This window comes from Callorhinus ursinus, unplaced genomic scaffold, assembly GCF_003265705.2.
Source record: "Callorhinus ursinus isolate GAN/ISIS: 27379988/994484 unplaced genomic scaffold, GSC_fseal_2.0 scaffold62, whole genome shotgun sequence".
Classification (NCBI taxonomy): Eukaryota; Metazoa; Chordata; class Mammalia; order Carnivora; family Otariidae; genus Callorhinus; species Callorhinus ursinus.
Genome location: NW_027397124.1, coordinates 4,614,988 through 4,638,626, shown reverse-complemented (window position 1 = coordinate 4,638,626; position 23,639 = coordinate 4,614,988). Strand labels below are relative to the sequence as shown.

The window sequence follows — 23,639 nt, the reverse complement described above, 5'->3', positions numbered from 1 at the left end:
CCAGGTGAGGAGGGACTATTACCTTGTTTCATTAGAAGAGGAAACGGAGGGTCTGCCCAGTTAAGTAACTGGCCCAAGGCTATACATGTAGTAAAGGGCAGAGCTAGGAACTCAAAACAGATCAGGCAAAGCTGTATTCTCATAATGTCTTCAATAGAAATGTGTATGGAGAGGCTTCTAGTCAGCTATTCTAGGGGTTAAAATTTTTTTTTTTTTTTGTCAATAGAATATGCTTGGAAATTGTGACCACAGAGTCAAACAAAGCCATGAAGAGATTCAGTGTCAATTAAGTATCTGTTAGTATGTCCAAGAGTTGATTGTCCTACAAGACAGAATGTGAAGGATTCTGCCAAGTTCAAAAGTGTCCAGATTTAGATATAAAGGACAGTTATATATTCTAAATGATTAAGAAATGCACAACCTAAATATTTGTTCATTGTTGTAGCCATTTGTGCGGGTGGCTCACTATCTTGAGCAAATGAACTTCCTTTTTTGGGGGGTGGGGTGGGGATACAATGAATGTAAGTAAGGCTCAGAATGTTACATCAGTGTCTCAGACAAGGATCTAGTGTGTTTCAACCGAAACTTCTGCTCATCAAGAAAACCACAGTACACTGAAAAGGCAGATCAAAAAATTTACTTGGGAAGGCATCACCCAAATTGTTTGGTAGGACATAACTGTTTTCTTTGTAGGTAAGAAGCGTTTAACTCCAGAAAGATTTAGAATAAGTACAGAAGTGTTTTTTAATGTAGGTAATTGTTCTGTTTAAGAACACTTGACCTACTGGAGTAAGAGGTCAGCCCATTAGACTTTTAAGTACAATTCCTACAAAGTTATATATAGTGTTGAAATATTAAAGAGAACTTAAGAATCACTGTACTTAGAAGTTAAATTTATTAGATATGTAAGACTTTCTTGACTTCTTGAAAGGGCTTACTTACTAGATACCAAAGGAGGTAGCTGTATGCAGTAAATTTATAAATGTGGTATAAAGGGGAATAAAAAGTTGGAAGGTATTTAATCAAGTAATAGTATAAATAAGACCAAATTTTAAAGGACCATGATTTCTAAAATTTGCAAGATTTATAAATATGATTAAGATTTGTAAACTAAATTTAAAAACATAAGGAAGCGCTTCCTTGGATATTAACATTAATAAATTTCATATTACCTTTTAAAAACTCAAATTAACTTCAGAATAGTCTTTCAGCATGCAAGATTAACCGTGGCAATTGGGCTGTTTTTCTCCCAGCTAAAGTTGGTGTTCATTAGGCAGTCAACTTAATGTTTCATCCCACAGAATTGGCTGGACTGTCCAGTTATTCTTCATTTTGGTTTGAACCTTCCTCACTTTCCAGGAGATGGGATTGTAGCTTTTGAAATACTGAGATGAGAAGTAGCAGCACTAATCTACTGACCTCTTCAATTTTTGGTTTATCGGCTTCCTTCAAGAGAGGAACTTGGCGATTCTCAACTCCAGCTCTATACTGGAATCCTGTGAATAGCTTTTGGAAAATGCTTATGTCAAGATCTGATCCCAGACCAACTAGAATCTCTGGGGATGTGATGCAGGCATTTTGTTTTTAAGTTTCTGGATGATGGTAACTACAGGAAAAGTTGAGAAGCACTTGTGCAACAGTGTGAGCCTACCATGGTCTGGAGCGCCGGTGCTGTCCAATAGAACTTTCTGCAGTCATGGAAATTGCTATAGACTGAATGCTTATGTCTCCCCAAAATTCATTTATTGAAATCCTAACCCCCAGTGTGATGGTAATTGGAGGCAGGGCCTTTGGGAGGTGATTAGGTCATGAGGGTAGAAACCTCACCCATGGGATTAGTGCCTCTGTAAAACAGACCCCAGAGAGCTCCCTCACCCCTTCTGCTATGTGAGGACACAGCAAGAAGATGGCCATCTATGAACCAGGACACTATGACCCTCACCGGACACTGAGTCTGCCGGCACCTTGATCTTGGACTTCCAGCCTCTGTAACCATGAGAAATTTTTGTTGTTTATAACCCACCCACGCTATGGTATAGGTATAGCAGCCTGAACAGACTAAGATTACATAGCTATAGGAGGCTGGTGATTACTGTGTTGGACAGCACAGTTTGGCAGGCTTAGGCCATTTAAAATGATCTGAGTTTATGATTATATAGAGGCTGAATGTCTTTTTTGATACTGGACCACACCAGTCCAAGCTTACTACTTTTGTCTCTTCGGGTACTTCATGCTAGCTTCTTGACGAAGCCTCTAGTGGTATGAAAGGATAGCTCAAAGTTTATATAGGCTCTGGGAATATCAGGACTTTGGATTTACTGATGGTCTTTTACTCATTTATGCTGGTAGTTTGTTTCTTGGACTTTAAACTTTAATGAATAATGAGCAAAGGCCTTCAGAATTAAAAATTTCTTAAGTGTCAAAGCAGTGGAGCACTTAAACTCTTGGAAAAGGTCTTCTTCACTCCTTGGCATCTGATAGTGTTTTTCAGCTGGAGGTTGTGACCTTTGTCTTGGATGATGAGAGTTTCCAGTGGATTGGGGCAGTGGCCTGAGTTTCAAAGCTAAATATAGGTCATTGGCAATGCCAGCTTCTTTCTCAGTCTCATCAAAACCATGTCCTATTAACGAATATGGGGCATTAGTGGCTGGGGAGGTAACATCTTGAGAAAAACCAGAAAAACGCTACAGATACAGAAGTCTTTCTCAGATGTAACTTGCTATTGAGCACAACCAAGTTCTATTTTTACCCACTTTTAAAAATAATTTGTAAATTGTGGGTTGCTATTTTTTTAAAAAAAGGGGTTAAAAATACACACATATATGATTCATTGGCAAATATGAAATGTGATATTCATGCTGAGGCATAAGAAGAATCCTCCTTCAGGTCATTGCTCAACTCTTCCCTTTTCAGTGAGGCTATCCTGACAACCCTATTCAATATCTGAATATATGTGTATTCATATATTTGCCAAATATTAAATGACATCCTTTTAAGTTCGGCATATTTCAAAGTCAAAATATTTATCATGGCAGGTGCCATCTGATTCTCTAGAGCAGGGTCTCAAAGGGGATCAGCAACATCAGCAGCATCTGGGAGCCTGCCAGAAGTGCAGCTTCTCAGGCCCCACCCCAGACCAACTGAGCCAGGAACCCTAGCTGTGGGGCCCAGCAATCTGTGTTTTAGGCGATTCTGGGGCACAATGACATTTGAGATCCACTGATCTAGAGTACACTGAATCCCCCAAAAATGTTCCAGAGGGGTAGACTTCCATACATCCCAAACCTGGTTAAGATCAAAACATTTTGTACATAAAACTAAACTTGTACGTTGTGAAATAGACACCAACATTCTATTTGGACCTAGTGTTATGAATCACGAATTTACCCAGTTCAACTAAGCCTCACTGAATCTCTAGGCTTTGATCTTTTTTTTTCCCTATAAAAATCAAACTTCTGGAAGAATTTCATGAGATGTTCCTGAAGAGATAAAATGCAATACAAGTGTGCCGTCAGCAAATTCAACATACGAAAATTCAGAAGTATACAACTGATAAGTTTGGTGGCCAATTACTGTTTTTATGAAAATATTAGATTTATAAGATGATTCACTAGAGGATTCATTTAAACAGTGACATCATATAGTGCATTTAAAATATGTCCATTTACAGAACATAAATTTTACAAATGTCTAATGTGATAGTATAGAAGTGTAGGTAAGTATAAAGTCTCTGATTTCAAACGTCTCAGGTTCAGACTCCATCTTTTTCATTTACTGGGTAACCTGGGTCAAACTTTTCTAAGCCTCAGTTTCCTCATCTGTAAGATGGGTATAATAATTGTCCTATCTCCAAAGTTTGTGTGAGAATTTGAGGATATAATAAAGGTAGCATTTAGCTAGAAGCTGGAACATAGTAAGGTCTGATTAAATGTTTGTTTTTAGTTTAGTTTTCTTTTTAGTTAGCTGCCTTTGTGTCCAGTCTGGTCTCTATGAAAACAGATATTTATGTTTTATCACTCAAGAATGTTCATACAAAGCAGTTAAAGCTCATACAAAGCAAATAGAAGCTAACCATATTGAACACTGGCTGCTGAGCAGGTATTCAGTATTCATCCTTCCAAGGGCTCTTCCCTAGCCAAACTAATCATGGGAATTTTAATCTCCTTATCCATGACTGGGTAAGGTATGAGCATGTCCTATAAACCTAGTCAATGAGCTGTTAAGAAGCAGTGTGCTGTGGGCCACTGGGAAAGAATTTCTTCCCTTTTAAAAGGATGCATTAAGAGAAACTCTTTTCCCTTTGGAAATTGTAATATCAAGCTATGATGCTTGGAGCTGCAGCAGCCACCTTGTGACTATGAGGAAAGACATTGCTGACATTGTGGCAGTGTAAAAGAATGGAACCTGCTAAGGAACTTGGTAACACTATTGAGCTACTGAACCAAACCTAGAACTGGCTTGCTTCCTGTTACTGATTTAGCTGAAATAATACATGTCCATATTTTCTATGCCACTATCAGTAAAGTTCTATGTTGGTACAAAGGCAAACTAAATGACATAATACATCTACAGCCAGTATGGATTAATTGGCTCTATGACAAAAATAATTTGATAAGTTTATTCTTGAGGTCATCTTAAACCACATATAGAGAATCCTTAATGAAGAGATCCTTCTCCAAATCATCTGCATATAACAGCAGTCTTACTTTCCGGCTCCATATCTGATGTGCTTAACTAATTAACTGTTATCTAAGTGTGTAATTATGTTATCTTTATAAATGAAAATGTTTGTTTTTATTTTAAAAATTTGTTATATCTATCATTAAAAATATTACAGAAGATTTTTAAATAAAATAAATATTTTAATTTTGACATAATCCTTTAACACTGCAATCATATTTCCCTGATTCATTTCACAATTTATATTTACATTGACAGTTTTTTCATGACAAAGTGAACAAAATGTACAAAATGAGGCTCTACCACATTCAAAAGTTTTCATTAAATGGACCTTACAATGACACACCCCAAATTCTTACTACCAGAGTGATCTTCTCCATTTCTCTTCACAAGCAAATAAGTTTATGTTTTATTTCTCACTTTGCAATAGAAATTTGTATTAGTTAATTGTCTATTTATACAGCATCTATTTGGGCTATATCTAAAATCTGAGGCTATTTTCCCCTCAATGTGTGACTATTTGGTGCCCAAATAATAGTCCTTCAATAGAAGGGCACTTGTTAAGTTCTCTGATTTCTTTTACTCCAGAAATCTCATTTGGTCTTTATTTCCAAATGGGAGCCTCCCACATCTAACACCTTAGATTAGAACTTTGAACCTTCTTGGACAATAAAGTCCATGAAAGCAGGGATGCTTGGATCTTAATATTATACCCCCGCTTCTTAGCATAGTAGCAAATAATAGGTAGAAGAAATCTAAAATAAATAAATCTCCAAATAAAAATAAATGTTGAACAAATCAAGTAGAAAGTAAAACCCTTTCATCTTTTTCATAAAGAAACAATTTCTTTGCTTTACTCTCTCTTTAGACTCTCCATTTAAGAATCTTTTTGGAAATATATAAAAAAAAGTTATACTGCAAATACCCATTTTGTCTATTACTTTCCCCTTCTCTTTCCTCACACAACCATGCTGAGGACAGTAGTGAATCTGTATGGTCTTGTGGAAAGTAATGAGATGTCCAAGAAATAGGAGAGGTAAATATGCACAAGAAGTGGGTGGAATTGGAAACATACAATTTCAGGTCTGTATTGAACTTGGTTTTCTGAGGACAAAATTTTTAGCTATTTTTCCTTCTTCTAAAGAAGTTCATTCTGAGGTATATTAGATTGGTCCTGGCTAATATTTTTAGCATTTATGTTAGGTCATCTTAATATCTCTTCCCTTTGTTATCTCATCTTTCCTAATAGGTTTGGCTAACCTGAAAATTTCCTCAATTTTTAGGAACGCTAACGAGTACAAATTAATAAATTAGGAAATTGTATTGGTTCATTACATTAAGTCTTAATAAAATTTTCAGCTTATTTCTATTATTGACCAAACTCCATAATTTCAAGTGTATTTCTCTGAGGTTTATTGTTTAGAATTTGATTTACAGATTCTCCATGTCTTTGGCATCATTTATTTATTTTTTCTGCAACCTGTTTTTGGCTATTTCACTACTCATTGACCCCTCCCTTCCACCAGAGGGATGGGCAGCGTAAAAAAAATATGATATGACATTTTAATGTAGTCAATTTTGCTACTTGCTACTCTCTCTGATAAAATGGTGTGCAAGAAAGAAATAAATGTGTAATTATTAACTAAAATGACATTTCGGGATTTTTTAAAAATAATTTTTTTTTATTGTTCATGATCTAGCAACTGTTACTATGGAAAACTGAGTTCTCTCTAGACTACATCTAATAAATAAAGATTTTTTTCATGATAAAAACATAGTTTATAATAATTCTAATCTAAATCACACCAAATTCATGAACTAATGCCTACAAAAATACTGTCAGTTAAAAAAAGAATTAATGTCCCAAGAATCCAGAGCTAAAATGAAGCACAAGGTGGATTTAAAAATGGAGAATAATATAAAATAATAAATTGTTTTTGCCTTATAGATTTAAACCTCCTTACCTACCTAGTGATGCAAGAGGCACATATGAAAGAATATCTTGAATATAAATATATAGGGATGATTTTAAAAAGTGAAGATTTAACTATAATGGTTACTTCATAATCAATGATGTAATAGTCAATGATGTAGGAGAACAAAGAGCATTGCATACCCACATATGGACTTCATAGCATCAGTTTGTTTTTAAAAGGGGGGCGACAATATATACACATTTTTAGTTTTTGCAAATTAAAATAAAATATATCACCAGCTGAATAACAGAAGATTTTAGCAACACACATATTGGGAGGTATATTTTATTCAGTAGATCAACTTTAGAGAACTAAACTCTCCAGAATAACCAGAGGGCTAGATAGTATATTTACACCTGCTGTATTTCATTCTATAAATAATCCATAAGGTCAAAACTAGTCTTGATGGGGGGCATTTAAGTTTTATAAAGAGATAAAATGTTACAGTGGACATTTTCAAATTTTTATAGCATAGTATAAACAAAGTATGGACATGCTACATAATTATTTTTGAAGTTCAAGGAAAGAGCCCTATAGAAATAAATTATATGGACACAAAAATGAAAAATACTATTTTCAGCCATTTTCACACATTCTTTTACTTCAGAATTTTAAATATTAGTGAAATAAGGATTTTTCTATTTCAAAGTGAATCAAAACAATAACTCCAGAAATTTTCACTCTCTCAAGAAATTATTCAATCATACAGTGAGGTGGTCTAGGATAGTATTTCAGTTGTTTTTATTTTATTTGGCAAAATAATCTGTTTTTAGATACAATTACTGATTCCTCCCACTTCCTTTTTGAACGAAGGATATACTTACTATCTTCATAAACAACTAAAAGGTTCACAGAGATGGGTATAACCTATGTCATATCGTAATATACATTTTGTTCTTAGGAGGCTTTGGGCCTAAACCCCATATTCTCTAATCAGATAACTCTCAATAAGGACAAAGATGAAAAACATTTACTTGCATTTAGAGACATGAATACCAGCATTTTTAAAGTTAGAAGCAGTTGTGTACATATTCTCAAAAAATTACCTTATTCCAAAATATTTGCTCTTTTCAAAACATAATTCAAAATATACATAAATTCAACTGAAGTATCATTTCAAGATAAATAATAATGTAGGCATTATTACATGTCAAACTACTAGAAAATTCCCTGGAGAAACTTAGAATAGTTATTTAAGAAATCCTTAGGTTCAAAACAAAATTCAACTTTTACAATGTTGAGTGAACTAAAACTCAAACGTTTTGTTATATTGGGAAAACATTAACATGTGTGGTATTGTGATATAGACAAAATGCAAAATGTTACCGAGGCAAGAGAAAGTAAACCAACAGCTTATAATTGAAAAATTCTGATCTAGAGATCATCAGATCAGATAAAACACAACTGCAAACTGCACGCTTGTCCCTGATGCTCCCTGGACGGGTTGTGACGACATGTCTGCTCTCACCCACGGTTCACAGTTCACAACAAACATTTAAATAATACAATTGAATAATTCCTCTGACCAAATTGAACTTTCTTTAAGGAAATAAAGGGATAAGATAATAGATCAAATCTTGCCCCACCTCTTTTTTTTTCCTCCTTTTCTCTTTTAGTGAAACTGACATAAATTGTTGAGGAGCACTACAGCGCCACCAACACAGATCAATGCAAAACAAAAAAGATCTCCCACCGTGTGCAAAAAGAAAAAAAAATTAGAAAAATGCCAAAAATTACAAAATGTCTCCCAAATGTACCTTTTTGGAGAAAAACAAGGTAGATCTGCAAAGATTATCTAATGAAGAGCTTCAAAGAATTAATATCATGGAATACAAGTTTAGATCTGATCAGCAAATAAAAGATCCACTATTTAGTAACAGCCATAACTTAATATAAACCCGGTTATGTCAATCTCCACCTTCATTATACCAAGGGCAGCTTTTCTGTAGTTTGTATCCAAGTAATCCATCAAGAAAACCACAATAGGCCTATTAAAAAAAAAAAAAAGAAAGAAACAAAACTACATCCATAGTTTGCCTGATCATTTAGTCCTGGACAAATTAGGTAATACATAATTTTTATAAAGAGGATATGCACATATTTGGCATTACCAACATTGCTGGCACAAAACAAGTCCATCTTGAAATAGCTGAGTTCCCCTGTAGTTCACAGTAATTAAAGTATAATTTATATTACAAATATTTAGCTTTAATAATGAAAAAAAAAACTATGTGTTTTTTTTTCTTTTAGTAAAAATTTACCAGACAAGATTAGGTGGACTGTGCAGAGACCAAAGCTAAAGAAAAAATACAAAGATTGGTTTTGTTAGAAGAAACACAATGAAAATCCTCTTTATCTGGTAGCTCATCCAAAGATCTAATGACATAAATGTTTAAAATTACAAACTTACCGTTAGTGTAGGCAAAGAAGAAGCCAGTTCTTGAAAAATAATTGTAACAATATAGGCTGGATACTTGTGTCCCTAGAAACAACAGCCTCCAGGCAGCATATGGATCTTCAAACATCTTTAAAATATTTGGTAAATAAAAAGTAATACTTTCTTCCATGATCAGTGGCTGAATGGGGTGGCTTCCCCCAGGATCTGTGGGCGTTTGGGAAAAATCGGAGAAATATCCACGAAGATTAAAAGCAGAGGAGGCCGCGGCAGCCAGAAGACTCTGGGGTTAACAACTTTGCGATGGCAAGCAGGCGCGCTCTGATTGGTTAGGAGGGCAGTGTCCCTCCAGTCTGCACTATCCCCCGCTCCCCCCGCCTCCTGCAGCTCGGAAAAAAATGCAGCGTGTGTGCCATTTTACACTGGGCTTTTAAAAGCACAGCCACCCAAATGACAAAAGTCTCAGCTCGCTCTTAAGTGACACGGCAAAACAATAGCGCCCACGAGTGCCTGCGAGCTCGGGAAAATGCCCTCTTAACGTCTCAAGGAACGCTCTTATCTCCTGTGTGTGGGTTTTTACGGAATACAACGCCTTTCTTGAGCTGTTTATCGCTTCGGGAACGTCCATATGTAATTAGGGTACAAACATGGCCATTTGAAAACTCTTGCCATCAAAACAATTTTGATTTGACATCATTAGGTCCCTGAAGAAGGCGGGCATCCAGGAACAAAATTCACGACTCCTGTAGCTCAGGGAGCTTCAATTCCTTGTAAAAACAGAATTCGTTAGCCGCAATAACTACCATTTGTGCAAAGAATGAAAATAAAAGGGTGTTAGTGGTTAAATATAAAAACAATAGGCATACTTTTTTTTTTCTTCCTCCTTAAAATTCGGTTTCAAAAACCTTTCCTGGCTGACAGAATCCTACCACTCTGCCTCACAAACAAAATGGCTGTGGTACTGAGTTTTTTTGGATCCTCCCACTGTGCCTCCTCCTGGCCTCCAGGAAGTGGTAAAAATCCAAAATAAATACGGTACTAAAAGTACATTGTCCAGTCTGAACTCGGATGAAACCTTTGGTAAGGGGGGGGTGTCTTAGAAATGTGCTGCTTTTGTCTTTTTTTTTTTATAATTGTTTTGAAAAGAACATCAATCACTAGAGATTTACTTGACTGTAATTTGAACTTCCTGCTTTACATATTTATAAGGTCTTTCACCTATCTTGGCAGACTTTCAAATTAAGTGGGCTGGGAAATTTGAGGCTCTGTCTCTAGTTGTGAGCTGAGTCAGGTATTTGGTGGTTGCAACTGGGCTTTTAAATAAAAAACAAAGTCTGAGACTTAAAAAAAAATGTAATACTAAATGAATGCCACACTACGGTTGCAAATGTAAAGTCAAAAAGCCAGCAAATATCGAAATGTGTCACATACTGCACATATGTGTTAATTGAAAACGTTCCGGATAAAATTCTTTGCCAGCTAAATTTCTAATGAGCCAAGGATAGAACAAGGTTTGAAGGAATTGGATGACGACGGAGGTAGGGAATTGCCTACGTTCTTCAGGATCCCTCTCCCCATACACGCACACTTGTTGGTCGGGCATCCCTTTCCCTGCCTGGCATTTAATAGATAACATCTTTAAGGAGCTAGAGCTAGGGTGACTATATAATGTGTCATCTTAACCAGGACACTTGAGAGTGAAAGGGGGGTATTATTAATTATATGACGACTGGAATGCATGAACAGGAACTGTCCACGGTAAACCAGGATGGAGAGCTCGCCGTATCTTCAGAGAGACCTTTAACTTTTGCCAGACAGGGCACCTACAGGCATGGCTCCTAGGCCAGTTTAGATAGAACCTGAGCTAGACCCCTTCTCTGTCCCTGCTCTAATGTCAACTGAAGGAGATGACAAAAGACTTGGATTCAGATATATTTAATGAACAACCGTGGTAAAGAGAATATCTAAATACCCATTTTATTTTGTAATCTCATCGATAGTGACCCGATGAGAGTAAAATTCAGTGATATTTGATTATAATCAGGAAAACATCCTTATGAAGTAATCTAATGAGGAGAGTGGAGTATAATTCTTGAGTAATTTTTGAGCAGTTTTCCTTCCAAGAGAAAAAAATTTTTAGAGGCCTGTTTCACTATGTCCTTTTGTCTTTTCACCTCCCTAGCTCTGTTCTTTTCTCTCCCATCCCTTCCACTATCCCTATATATGCATGCACATCCATATATGTGTACATGCATATACATATATGGATGTGTATGCAAATGTATACTTTATTATCTATAGATTAGAATCTTCTATGCAGGGGCGCCTGGGTGGCTCAGTTGTTAAGCGTCTGCCTTCGGCTCAGGTCCTGATCCCAGGTCCTGGGATTGAGCCCCGCATCGAGCCCCGCATCGAGCCCCGCATTGAGCCCCACATCGAGCTCCCTGCTCAGTGGGAAAGCCTGCTTCTCCCTCTCCCACTCCCCCTGCTTGTGTTCCCTCTCTCCCTGTGTTTTTCTCTGTCAAATAAATAAATAAAATCTTTAAAAAAAAAAAAAAAGAATCTTCTGTGCATATTCCACAGTGTGCATATTTCTAATTATATGCTTTTTTAAAAAAAGATTTTATTTATTTGACAGAGAGAGAGATAGTGAGAGCAGGAACACAAGCAGGGGGAGTGGGAGAGGGAGAAGCAGGCTTCCCGCTGAGCAGGGAGCCCGATGCGGGGCTCAATCCCAGGGCCCTGGGATCATGACCTGAACCCAAGGCAGATGCTTAACGATTGAGCCACCCAGGCGCCCTTAATTATATACTTTCTTATGGGAGAATTTTCTTCAGAGTTTTTGAGCCAATATTCACGATATATAAGATTTGAACATCTTTTTTGTTTTGGTTAAGGTAAAATGTAGAGTGAGATGTTTTGGAAAAATTATTACTGAAAAACATAGGATAAATTATTCTCATGTTGTTTATTGAAATAGTTATTAAGAGTTTAGAATGTGCCAGGCATGATGCTTGGTGCTACATATATATTAATGAACAAGAGACAGTTTATCATCTCCTTCATGGAATTCACTGTCTAGGAGGAGATACTAAGTACTATTAAAGAAATAAATGGAGTGAAGTCTTAGTCAAAAACAGGGAGGGAAACACATAGATAAGGTGGTAAGGAAAGGTGCTTCTAAGTAGGTGACATTGAAGCTAGATTTGATGGATAAGGAGCCAAACTTGAAAAATATGTGAGAAATAGAGAAGGAGGGCATGACATGTGCTAATGTCCTGAGGCAGAAAGGAGCTTGAAGTATTCCAGGAAGTAAAATGAGGCCAATGTGGGGGCAGCATATTGAGAGAAAGGGAAATGACATCAGAAATGAAGTGATACCATGCAGAAGTTTGTAAGCTACAGAGAAGAGTTCCGTATATAAGCAAGTGAATTATATTCAGAGAGTAGAATGTTGGAATTTGAGATTTTGGAGGGTTTAGTGATAAGATCCAGAGAAACTTTGGTGAAGTGGAGAAAAAAAACAAAACTAAACTCCATGCAAATTGTGAATTTACATAGCTGGATCACAGTGTTTTGGTATTATATTTTTAAAAACTACATTTTAGGGACACCTAGGTGGCTCAGTCAGTTAAGTGTCTGCTTTTGGCTCAGGTCATGATCCCAGGGTCCTGGGATCAAGTCCCGCATAGGGCTTCTTGCTCAGCGGGGAGCCTGCTTCTCCCTCTGTCTGCCGCTCCCCCTGTTTCTGCTCTCTCTTTCTTTGACAAATAGATAAATAAAAGCTTTAAAAAATAAAATAAAAAATCTACATTTTATCTGCATCATTATAGCCATTGATTATGACTCAGTTCATAAAAGACTATGAACAAGAAACAAATATCTAAGATCATACATATTACTAGTAAAATGAAAAGAAAGAATTCAGGCAACCATTTGTCTCATTTTCTGCTTCTTTTCAAGTGTTGACTTTGGTATTTATTATTCAAAAAACCTTGTATTTCCTATCAGTCGAACAGAGCTCAATTAACACATTGTTTTTAAAAGAATGAGCCAAAACATTATTTAACTAGAATTTAACTAATACGCTTGGGATCAAAACAGTTACCCTTTTTGAATTTACTCTTTGTTAGTAAACCAAAATGCTGTGTAGACATGGGCAGAAATAATGTGTTCGATTTCTTAGATTTGAAGAGTTAGAAAAATTTTGGAAGCAATGGTGTATAATTCCTCGAATGAGTTTTGATAGTTATAGGAATCTCTAAACAAATCAAATTGTGAAGCAGTTTGGTAATGCAGTTTTTAAGACCTCTGCCTCTCAGAACTGTGAGGTGAAGGAAGCTATGTTTTGGATTTCAGAGTTTTAAAATATAGTAGTCCCCTTTACCTACAGTTTTGCTTTCTGCAGTTTCAGTTACATGGGGCCTGCCCTCTGACAGGAACTAGATGATCCTTCTTCTAACAAATCATTGGAAGGTCAATAGTTGCCTGATGCTATGTCACAATGCCTCTATCATTCACCTCACTTCATCCATAATGTAGCATTTTATCATTTCACATCATCACAACAAGAAGCATGAGTATAGTACAATAAGATGTTTTGAGAGAGAGACCACATACACATAGCTTTTATTATAGTATATTGATATAATTGTCCTATTTTATTATTAGTTATTGTTAATCTCTTACTGTACCTAGTTTACAAATTAAATTTTATCAAAGGTATGTATGTGTAGGAAAATACATGTATATTTAGGGTTTGGTACTGTCTGAGGTTTTAGGCATCCATTAGGGGTCTTAGAATATATCACCCATGGATGGGGGGGGACTTCTGTAATTTTAAAGTAGTAATATGATGCAGCACCCCATAACCAAATATAATAACAAAATATATGACCAATCATACTAAATAGGGTAAATAAAGACTGTAAGTAGCCCCATGTCAATTCAGGGCAGCTTTTTTCACCAAACAGGTAGTACAACTTGCGAAAAAGTTTTAAGTTTTCAAATTTTGGGAATTCATTAAGTGTAGATAAGAGATTGTGCATCTGTAGACTCTAGTCCCACTCAGTTTGTTGAAAAAAAAATCATTCTTAGATTAAATCAAAGCTCATAATCCTCAGGATTATGAACAGAGTTACAATTTGGAAATGACCAACCTTCCATTTGTGGGCCCTAATGAATTAATGTACACCTGCCGTCAAATTTCTTTAGTTATTTGTTTGGTCTTAAACAAATTCTTTTAATTTTACCCTTTAATATTTTCCCTGTATTTTCTTTCTTAAGAATAAAGTTATGCTTTCTTGGGAAACATATTTTTGAAGCAGTACCTCACTAAACTTCTTCTTTTCCAAATGATTTAATATTATCTGTAGCAGAGATTATAGGAATGTTTATTTTGGAACGCATTAGCCATTGTGGGATGATTTCAGAGTGCATTTATCCATTACAAGCAAAGTGGCATTTTCAGGAAAGGTCATTTATGGGAGTAATTTGTGACCTTTGGTGTGGCTGGGATGGCTGGCTACCCAATATCCAACCTCCCTTCCTTTCTTACTCATAAAATCCAATTTTATTTTGGCTTTGCCACCCATAACTTTTTGTCACACGGTTTTCACCAGTGAGATTTAGGCAGAAGTGATTTGGTGGAGCTTCTGAGGAAGGATTGACAGGGGCCTGACTCAGGAGGCAGGGCCTTTTGCTCCTCACCTTAGCCCTTCCTCCGGCTTGGAGTGTGGTCCTCACACCTGGGTGGAGTCAGGAGCTCTGTGACAACCAGGATCACTCATGGCTAAGGGTAGCGGCACAGAAGCAAGAAAACTAGGTCCTTTGGAACCTTCCTTCCATCTGGACTTCTTTTCACATAAGGGAAAAAGAAAACCACTAAATTTGTCTGAGGCGCTGTTTTATGGGGTCTCTTCTTCACAGCTAATGCAATTTCTAGTACAATTAGTGTGAGTAATCTTCAAAGTGTTTTCTCTGTTAAAATCAGCTACTTTTTAATTGTCGTGTATACAAGACTGAGAAGGGGAGCAAGGGGACTTTGGAATGCAAGAAATTTTCGGTCTTAATCTGGGTTGTAGTTACCAATGTATGAGACACACACAGATGTATGTACATATGTGTGTCATGTATGTACACATATGTATGTGAAAATTACTGAGCTATACATCAATTAGTACATTAAATCTGTTTTACTGTATGTATGTTATCTCTCTCTCTCTCTCTCTCTCTCTTTTTTCTAAATAGGCTCCACACCCAGCCTGGAGCCCAAAGCAAGGCCCGAACCCACGACCCTGAGATCAGAGTCAGATGCTTAACCAGCTGTGCCACCTAGGTACCCCGTATGTTATCTCTTAATTAAAGAAGCTATTTTAATTGTTACAGAGTGATGGGATCTGATAATTTGCTTTTAGACATATATAGTAAAGGAGTTGGACAGATATGTCTTTTAAAAATATTCAATAACCTCTGTTCTAAGTGCTTAAGACCACTACTCATTTCTCTCATTAAAAAATGGCTCTCCTATATTTATATGTTAGCCATTTTCGTTTTACAAACCCTAAATCTTGGGTGATCTAAGCTGGTACTCAAGCTTCTCGTTCCTATATGGCTTATCGGAACTCTAGACTCTCTGGTGACTGACGTATTGTGGACCGGTGGACATGAAATGTTTAAACAGTAAGCCTAAACCCTAGCTTGGAGTTTTCTTGTACTATCATGGTAAAAATACAACAAAGAGGAATTTTTCATCTAGTATTCAATATGAAAGTTACTCTTTTTGTTACTAAAAAAAACCCCCAGGACTATAGAGGACATGTGCCCCTCCATGACCCCCGCCACTCCCAACTTCAGATTAGTGATGAAAAATATCATATACTGACAGAGACTATCCTGCTTAAAATTTAAGCCTTGTGTAGATTTGAGGTAAAAGAGGGACTGGACTAGGCAGGGCAATAGAAGCACGGTTGGTAAAGATGTTTGCTTAAAGTATGAACTTTGAATAATTATAGAAAGAGAAATGAAAATTTTCAGAAGAAATCATTAAAGCTTCCATACAAGAAAGATCATTTACTGTTATGGAACGTGAATTACTATTGGAAAAAAGTCAGCAAGTAATTCAGGCCTGGGATGACAAAGGAAGAATGGTTTAATAGGATCAAATCGTAAATAATTTCCCTAGCTATGTCTAGCTAAGGATTCTTATAACTCCTCAGTGTCGGGGGAGTGTGGGTTGATTTTCATGACAGACTCTATACAGGTGGTTTATTGTATTTTAATATTTAGGTCAGTTATTCATAATGAATTTTATTGTCTTTATATTGTACTGCATGAAAAGCACCCTTTAGGCATTGTTAGAAGTTAGATTTGGGGACTGAATAGCCCTCAATCGACAAATGCAATAAAAATTCTGGTGCTCAGAGTATGGGGTCCAGAGGAACAACGCCCCTTTAAAAAGGTGCTATTACAAGCCTTATTCCTGTCTGTCTGGGTTCACACCTTACCATGCCACACAAGGAAGCGGGGGACCTTTCCCTTGCTAGTAAGGGTAACTAATAAAAGAGAGGCAGTTCTTGCAAAGCTGGATTGCTGGTGTGATGATTCACTTTAACTTTTTTTTTTTTAAGATTTTATTTATTTATTTGACACAGAGAGACACAGCGAGAGAGGGAACACAAGCAGGCGGAGTGGGAGAGGGAGAAGCAGGCTTCCTGCAGAGCAGGGAGCCCGATGCGGGGCTCGATCCCAGGACCCTGGGACCATGACCTGAGCCGAAGGCAGACGCTTAACGACTGAGCCACCCAGGCGCCCCTCACTTTAACTTTTTGACCATTGAAAGAAGCATTATTTGATATATATGTGATGTAAATATATGTATTTATAACCAGCAGACTATTATCCCATGTCAAATCTAGCTTTTAGATTTTCTTATTGATAAAAATAAGTAATAGTCTAAGTGACATTTACTTTTATCTTATATATCATTCTCTTCTATTGTATTCATTTTTCCCCCGGATGGTAAAAGTAATATAAACTCAATTCCAGCCATCGGAAAATATGGAAAAGTGTAATAAAGAATATACTAGCCACTTGTATGTAATTCTGCTTCTCTGGATCTCTTTCCAATGTCTTTCCTTGTACTTCTTTTTGTGTTGGCAAACTTTCAGAATAAAGGGTGCCAAGTCAGCGATCCCCGTTATATAACTGAACAAGTGTATATATAATAGCAGTCACCAAAATAACTCAGACAGAAGTGATTACATAATTAACACAATTGTACCTTACTTTGACAAATGGCAGAGATTTTGCATGAGGCATTAGAAAACTGTCCCCCCCCATAGTTCTAAATTATTTGTAAAATCACAGCACAAATAGAAACTACTTTACATGTAATAATCAGATTGCTTGCCTTCTAATCATTTACCGGGATCATTTGAGTTGAATGAATTGGATTACATGGGAGTCAAGAGTGAATACTGAAGAGAGGGGTAACTTTGGAGTATGAAGCACTTGGAAAACAGGGAAAGACAGCCAATGGGCAAAAATGGAGATAAGGGATTCCTAGGGAATGAGGGAGAAGAGAATCAGAAGAGGAAGTGGAACATCAAGTAATGTGAGATGGTGCCATAGACAAGGTGTCTAGATCATTTATAGTAAAATCCAGAACATTTTCAAGAATGCAAACGGCACTATTAATAATTGTACTGGTACAATAGGCTGGATTATACAGGGAAAATCAGGAAATATGGTCATTTTAGATCAACTTTTTATAAATTAGCCTACAGCCCTGGTGACAGCCACCTGCTTGCTGCCTTTATTATATACATGATAAGTTCTTGATATTACCTTCCTTAATTTTTGACTCACCATCATTTACCTCTTATCAGTTTTCACCAGCAAAAGAAAATGCCAGGTGGGTGTTATTTATCCTTACTGAGGGTTCTTTAAAGAGACTGCTTATCCAGGAGTTAGTGTAAAATGTTGATGAGGCCAAGATCAGGTTTCTGTCATCATGAGATTGAGTTAGTCACTCTATTTTAGGGCCCAGACTTCATTCTCAGAACTGCTAGTAAAGATCTGTGCTATCGGCTCTTTATCTTATGGTAGTTTTAAGCCAGAAGCTGGCATGCTGGACTCTTGTCTTTGCTTCTCTGTAGAGATTGTTGCAATATATTCACTGTCCTCATAAAAGTCTTAATATGTAATTTTCAGTAACAGAGATCTTAACCTGTTTATATCTTCAAATCAGTATGCTGCGTCCATTGTAAGTATCTGGAAACCAAAACATCAAACCTGAGTTTGCAAACCATAATTTGAGGAGTACTTACACTAGGCAACAAGGCTCCATTCCTACCTATAAGCAGTGCTTCTGGACCTGCTTTCCACCCAGGGCTGAACTCTTCATTGAGAACCATAACCCTTTCAGCTCGGAACTCAAGCTGACCATGATGCTGGGACTTTGCTATTGGCCAAAGAACCCCAAAAGAGCCCTCTGTCAGTCTGAGGCTCCTTAGGGCCAGCATGGGGCACTTGGTACCATCAGAACAGATTTATCGTAGACAAATCTCTCCCTAATGTCTCTCTCTTTTCCCCTGGCCTACATCAACATAGGACTCAGACTAGATGCACGCCCCACCTGAAGCTGCCCCAAGGAGCCCTGGGTACATGATAGAAAGAGGTGGAAACTTGGAGGAGTATAGGCATTGCTTAGAGACTTTTTTCTCTCACTGGCGGGAAGCGGTGCTCCGGTGCGGGCTCTCTGGCAATGGACTGGGGTAGGGTTGCACGTCATAATACAAAGAAATCATCTGCTCACCTGGGTTTTAAAAAATACTCTCTGGTGGGATTTCTCAAATAAGGGACTCTGGTGTCTGTGAGCTCTCTGTGAGGGTTTAAAATTTTTTAATTTTCATTTAAACAATGATTTAAAAGTAATAAGCATATTGTGGTTCTTCTGAATGACCTCCCTCCAGCCAAGTGCTACTCTGCAATTTTAGTCTGTTTTTACAATTGAATTAGCCAAGCAATTCTAGTTTAATCAGGGAAATAATGAGGAAAGAACCAAAGCAGATCTTCTTTATCCATTTGTCTGTTGAAGGGCATCTTGGCTCATCTTGGTTTTTGATCTAATTTATATTTTCCCTGATGCTGAAATTTTATGTATACCATTTTATTATTTGGAATTTTTATAATTTGCCTCGTACATATTTTGGAATATTTTGAGCCATACATAAATAAACTGACCCATGGTGAGATTCAGATCTTGACCTGAGTTCTTTTGGCTTCATGGGGAAGCCACATTTATTGGGCATTAGTGTGACTTGGTGTTTTATATTCATTATCTTGTGTAATCCACACAATAATTAGTGTGAGATGTGTTAGTTATTGCTGTCTTTATTTTCAGATGAAGACTTTGAAGCTTATACAAGTTTTAAGGCTTTCCCAAGGTTAATAAATATTATTCTAATTTTTGGTATAAATTGTTCTTAAACAAAAGCATGAGCTTCCTCTTCTAAATTCTGCCCTGTTGGTAAGGGTTTAGGGCCAGATCTTCGTATCAATCTCCCTACCCACCCCTTCCTCTCCCTGTCCCCCACTTATGGCTTTGCCGAGAACAAAATTACCATTCCTACTACCTGGCACTTAAATAAGATATTTTCCATTATTTTTAGCTAAAAAGAATACTTGCTATAACAGAAATACCATAAATACCAAGCAAAGATCCCCAATTTACAATGCCCTTAGTAGACACTGAGGGTTTCCCAGAGCATAGAGCTCTTTCTGTCACTGTTGCACACTTGCCCAGGATCCACACCTGCTTCCTTAAAAGAGCCAAAAAAAAAAAAAAAAAATCAGAGACTGGTGCCCCAAGGGTGAGATGGCATGCAAATCTACGCTCCCTGATCGTGGCCAACTTACCTGTTCGTTTACGTGGGTTAGTTTTATATTTTTTCAAGGACTTGAAGATTGTCACTCAGATTGGCTCCTGTCAGCAATATTTTCTGGTTGTTCCAAACCTGTGATAGGATTGCTTCTCTAATTGCCAGCCAGCAAGGAGGGTAATGAAGTCAATTATTGGCTAGATTAAGGCATGGGATTGGCTCTTGCCATCATGACCGAGCTCCATGTCATAAGGAGCCACACGAAGTATCATTAAGTACCGTCCAGAGAACAGAGTAAATGACACTTGACTCTCAATTGCCCTGCCATCATTATACACCAGTCTTTATAGTGTTTCCCAAACAGTGATGTTTCCCAAACCTCAGTCATTTGATTATTACCATTTTGCCATATCCTCATATCACCTTTGCTATTATTTATTTAAATTTTCTTTAATGTAATGTAATGGCATTTTTACTTAAATATCTTATTTTAAACAGAGGCTTTATATTGCCATCATTAATGGGAGAACAGTTTCACTTATTATTAATAGAAGATAATCTTAAAACTAAATAAAACGACAATAAGACAGTAGTATTAAATTCTTTTCAGAAGGGTTTGGGAATTAGGAGGCCTGTCATTTATTTCTAACAATCTCATAAACTATTACATAACCTATAGCACAGTATGCAATCAATATCACTTTTGGTGCCATCATTCCCTTATTTGAAAAGGTTTCAAAACCACTTATCATGTTATCTGTGAGGGAAGAGAAGAGATTTCCTGTGCCAGTTGCAGGCAGTAAGTAGAGACTATGGGGCATTGGGTTATAGAGTGAAGGAGCTAATGGAGGTTTGAAAGTACAGATAAAATATCAGCAGCATGACACAGACCTTAAACCAGAAGGTGCCAAATTTGACAAACTGTCCCCTTTGGGTACACCTAGAAAGTTTGCTGAACCCTACTTTCAACTTTTGAGTAGTAAGATGAGTAAAGAAAAGCAAAAACAGGGTAAGATCTTAGAATAAAGAGTTTAGGAGCTGTTAAAATGAAGGGAAGAATCACAGCAATGGAGAAATTAAAAGGGTAGAAGAAAAAAGGATAATATATGTTGTCAGTGTTAAAAATGACAAGTCTCAGTTCCTAAGCAAAAATCTGCTTCAGATGATACTTCTAGATTAATCTGTTGACTTTGAAAATACATGCGCATCCTGAAGGGTTCCTTTATTTCTTTGTGAGCTTATAAAATACATAAGTTGCTCAAGTTGTAGCTACATTTGTGGATGTTATTGGTCACTGGATGAATGAAGAAAGGCCTAGAAGGAGTCTCTTAGGAAAAGTACACAGATCACAGAACCATTCTAAATATGATTTGTTATTCAAGGGAAATTAAAATAAATTATTTATTGCCCAAATATAGGGATTATTTTATGCAAGCCCTGATAAAAATGTCATTGGGGATTATCTGACACATTCTTTCAATGATTCAGCTGCCAAGAATGCAAGAATATAACTTGGTTAAGCCTTGGATAACTTGTGATTTATTTTGGAAAAAAATATATGGAGAAGAAAGTGAAAATTGCTAGTTAGATATTGTGGCAGCTATATGAATTGGGCTGGGAAAAAAGAATGTTTACAAATAACAAAGGAAAAAAGCTGCAAAGATGACATAGTAGCAATGAAAAAAAGTTAGAAAGTGTCTTTAAACCAGTTGAGCAAGATTTAGGGTGTGAATAGGTGTGATGATAGTAACAGTAAGAATAAGCAGGGCAAGACATCAACCTGAAACTATTATAGGGACATGACGCTGTGAATAGGTTCAGGAAGGGCATATCTTCATTGAGTGTGGATATGGAACAGTCAATGTATATGTTACCTCCAGGTTAGATTGCTTCCTAGAAAGACAAATGGGGAGTTCAAAAACTTAAGTGATTAACATTTTTTTGATTCTGGAAAAGAAACAAATTTTATTAGTCTTTTTTTCTCTTCTCTAAAGCGACAAAAATCCAATTTTTCCTACCAATCTAGGCCCCACAGGTATAAATGTGGATGTAAGCTCACATCATTTTGAAGGGCAAAGAATCTCTTGCGGGTATGGGAAGCTTTCAAAACTTTCTGGTACTTAAAACTAGAAAATGGGATATGAACTCAAGATTTTCGGATGTTGGAAATCTTAAACTCAACCTTTTAAAGAAGATTGTTGAATTTTCCTGCTTTCTAGAGATGTTTACCTGTCAAGATTGGATTTCACCACCTCCTCAGGATGAATAGTATCCAGGCCTTGAATGTGCCTTGGTGTTCAGTAGGCTTTCAATCAAATATTAGCAAATTTGACTTGGAGAGAGTCAGCTTTCTCAAAAATATAGGTGTAAGCACGGAGGTTTCCTCACCTGCAAAAGTCCTCTAGTCACTGATGGTACCCACATGGTCTTAGACCTATCTGATTCAAATTCGTAGAGCTAAGGCTAGTCAGGGTAAGCTGGTGTTGGGACAGAGGAGAACACCACTGCCATAGCCAGGGGATTTATATATCATGACCTTTCCTGGATATGTTGGAAAGTGACCTAAGAATGGTCTCTTGTCCTTGAAAACTTCTGGATATTCTTAAGGATCATTGGTGTTTCACTCAAGGAGTCTTTTGAGGTATATTTATTTTATTGAATTTAACATACATACTAAAAATATATAAATTGATGAAATTTTACAAAATGAATAGGAGCCAGATCAAGAAACAGAATAGTATTAGAATTCTGGACCCCCCCGCCCCGCCGCCTTTATACCCTCTTCCAGTTATTTCCCCATGAATGACTGCTATTCTGACTTGTAGCACCATGCACTGGCTTTGTCTAGGTTTAAAACTTGTATATAAACAGAATCATACAGGATGTATACTTTCATGTTTGGTTATGTTTGTGAGATGCAGTGCTGCCGCATAGTTGTAGTTTACTCATTGCTGTATAATATTTCACTTTTGAATATACTGTAATTTATTTCTCATTTCTACAGTTAGTGGACAGTTGGGTACTATTCTGATCCCTTACCGGACAGATTTGGTCCAGAAATTTGGCTTCTGGACTTTAAAGGAGCATTTCTAAAGTTGGCTTGAATGTCGAGGAGGGCTTAGTACTACCTGGACTAGAGATTTCTATGGAGGATAAGTTATTATCTCAGGAGGGATTCAGATTTATCATCAGAGTTTTCCATGAGTTCTCTAAGAGGAAGTGGAGAATATTATTAATATGTTGGAGTTTTGCTGAGGTCTTCTAAACTTAATCAAATAGGCATACTCCACACATGTCTGAAAGGTAGTTTCCTACATTTTCTTAAATGAAGTTATGTGTGCTCTGGAATTTCGTTAATTGCAGAGCTTGTTATGGTAGCCATCACTACCCTGAAACAGAAATTATCACTATTTTTTTCTAAAAAGAATATCAAGACTTTTTCTAGGGAGGTTAAAGGCCTGGTAACTTCTCATAAAAGTATTCGTGTCTTTATATTTAGTTTCCAAGAGCTTGCACTTTCAATATAAAAACTTCCATGGGGAAGGGCTGCATTGTGTGTAGGCTCCTCTTAACACAGATATTATGACAGAGTGGTTGATCATGAACAGGTGTGTGAGGATTAATTAGGAGAAATATAATGGGGAGCCCAAATGGGGACATTACTGTGGCAATGGTAGGAATACCCTCAACCATAATCGGAGTGTC

General features: G+C 36.9%; 1 protein-coding gene across 1 annotated transcript in view; it reads right to left on the bottom strand.

The window, feature by feature from the left end:
• The window catches only part of EPC1 (enhancer of polycomb homolog 1), a 94,703-nt gene extending 85,358 nt beyond the window's left edge, over window positions 1-9,345 (bottom strand). The window contains exon 1 of the mRNA XM_025885781.2: window positions 9,067-9,345. The gene's annotated coding sequence lies outside the window, so the exon portion shown is untranslated. The remainder of the gene's footprint in view (window positions 1-9,066) is intronic.
• Between the last annotated feature and the right edge of the window lie 14,294 nt (window positions 9,346-23,639).